The sequence below is a fragment of the Calidris pugnax genome, unplaced genomic scaffold (assembly GCF_001431845.1).
Source record: "Calidris pugnax isolate Ruff unplaced genomic scaffold, ASM143184v1 scaffold273, whole genome shotgun sequence".
NCBI classification, from domain to species: domain Eukaryota; kingdom Metazoa; phylum Chordata; class Aves; order Charadriiformes; family Scolopacidae; genus Calidris; species Calidris pugnax.
The window spans coordinates 12,896,260-12,898,701 of record NW_015094508.1 but is presented as its reverse complement, the minus strand read 5'-3'; the positions used below and the strand labels follow the sequence as shown (position 1 = coordinate 12,898,701).

At 48.5% G+C, this 2,442-nt stretch overlaps 1 protein-coding gene across 1 annotated transcript in view; it reads left to right on the top strand.

Moving 5' to 3' along the window:
* Positions 1-2,442, top strand: part of ISL1 (ISL LIM homeobox 1) — an 11,196-nt gene that overhangs the window by 1,819 nt on the left and 6,935 nt on the right. The gene's annotated exons all lie outside the window — the stretch shown is intronic.

Sequence of the window (2,442 nt, the reverse complement as noted above, 5' to 3'; positions counted from 1 at the left end):
GAATACCCAAACAAAAACTATTTAAATTAGTCCTATCAAAAACAAAAAAGCAAAAGAAAAACAAAACCAAAGTTCCTTCAGAATGAAGGATCCTTTTATGGGGAGCTTAAAACCTAGACCGAAATGTTTCGTCGCTAAAATAACTGACATTTAATCTTTTTAAATATTAACCCCTTTGGTGATATCTGACTGCCTTTTCTTTCTTATCTTATCTGTACTGATGAATTAGACAGAGCAGATCAAATTGCCCATCATCTGTTCACGAACAATTGGGTATATTTAGATAATGGAACCGCTTCCTTCCTCACATTAAAATCTGGTAACTGATAAAATGTGAGAGTTGCCAATCCTGACACTACAGAGAAACCAAACCAGGAATTTCGAGTGTGTTTATTATTTGTGCTCCTGGGTCATGCTGATCCGTTTCAGTGTTGTCTACTGGCTTTGCCAAAGCAGAACTTTGTATGACACTGAGGTACGGACAGTATTTTTTTTTACTGAAAGTTTTGGGAGCAAGTACCTACCAAGCCACCTAAGATATCTTTTTTCTGGTTTCTTTGGAATTCTGAATTGAAATAAAGTACTTGAGTCTTTCCTTCTCCAGTACACAATTCATAAGCGGATCCCTCCTTCAAGCCATATAGTGAGATTATTCTCAAAGTTTTACGATGGCGAAAACCAGCCCACTCCCTCCCACTCCCGCTCCCATTTCTTTACTTTTAAGCTCACTTTGGAGCCGTACTTTCAAATGTTGTCCTTTCGCTAATTTCCAGAAAAGGTTTGGACTGAGAAGTGCTCACTTATCTCCTGCTAGAACTCCGCGGGTGAAATTTAAACAAACAAACAAACAAAACGCGTCTCTTTTGGCTTAATATGGAATACATTTCATTTGCTCTAATTTTAAAAGTAAGATGTGCGTTATGTACAAGTCGATTTTGAATTAGACCGTGAGCCAATCTATAATTGTCAGACATGTGGGCAACCCCCCCGACTTTTGTACCTATAAATGCATTCACTTTGCTATCTCTCTGCTCTTTTGCCGTTGTTTGCTGCTTGTTTGGGACTTCTTTTCTTCTCAAAAGCTTATGATTCGGAAATATTTAGCTCTGAATACAGGATTAGTACACCTCTACAGACATAGCAGCTAAAGATGTGTGTAAATAAACACCTCTACCCACAAGCATACATCTCAGACTATCTCTAAAGAAGTGTACTGATGAGGAAGCGTGTGGGGATAAATATTAGCTCAATTTTAGGAATGGGTTTTACAGTTCTGTGGACCGAGTGCGTCCCTATGTGCATGTATCTGTACACTTGCAGGAAGATGTTTAATTTTACTTCATGCCAGGGAGGCTGGCTAAGGAGCACTCGGTGGGAGCCGAGAGACTGTGCAGTTCTAGACACCCGAGTTGGGGCATTTTCCAATGTTCATCTACTGATGGATGATCTGTCCCCCTCTCCTCCACGGGAGACGAGGAACCCTCCACCCCACACTCCAGCGTGTAATCCCAGAAAAACAAAACAAAACAAAAACCTTTATTTGCCGTGAGGGGCTGTCAGCGAGAAGTTGCCCTTTCTCTCCTGCGGGAGGACTTGAGCCCCGGCTCAAGGTGGGAGCGCCAGCGGGAGGGGGGGACGGGGCAGGGGGACGGAGGCAGGGGCACAGCGCGGAGCCAACCCACCCAAATTGCCTTTTAGTAGGGGGGCGAAGGAGGGGAGTTACACTGCTATATATGTGAGCGTGTATCTATATGAGGAGGGGTGTGTGTATGCCTATATTATTGTATAAAGCCAACCTGGTGAGAAGGCGTAGGGGGCCACCCCTGCCGCCTCCCAGAGGCTAAGCTGCCGCCAGCCCGGGCAGGCGTTAAGGGGCAGGATAGTCCTGGGTGGGTTCCTGGCAAAAAAAAACCAACACCGTTTGGTGAGGCTGGCACGGTAGTACGGGGGGAGCGGATGGCAGAGTCGCCGGCCTCGCCTTTCAGCCCCGGTTGAGCCCGGGCCAGGCTGGGTCACGTCCCCCCGCCGTGAGGAGGGAGGGAGAGGGCAGGGACTCCCCCTCCCCTGCTGCAGCCCGGCCGCCGGGGCAGGAGGGAGAGGTCAGCGACTCCTCGGGAAGGAAGGAAGGGGGGGGTCGCTTTTTTGTTGTTGTTGTTTTTCCCCCTGTTTCTCCTTCCACCTCCGCCGTCCCCTCTTATTGCCCATCGATGTGTCCAGGTCCCCCTGGACCGCCTTTTACGGCGTGGGGGTCAGGGCGCCGGCAGCAAAGGAGCCCGTTTTATCCTTTCCCTCCTCCGGCTCCTGTATTTTCAAGGCTTGTTTAACCAGTGGACCGCGTGTGGCGCGTCTACGCGGTGACACCGGGCTGCCCGCCAGCGGGAGTGAAAACCTCTCTCTTTCTTTTTTCCCTTCCTTCCTTCCCCTCTACCCCCTCTCCCCTGC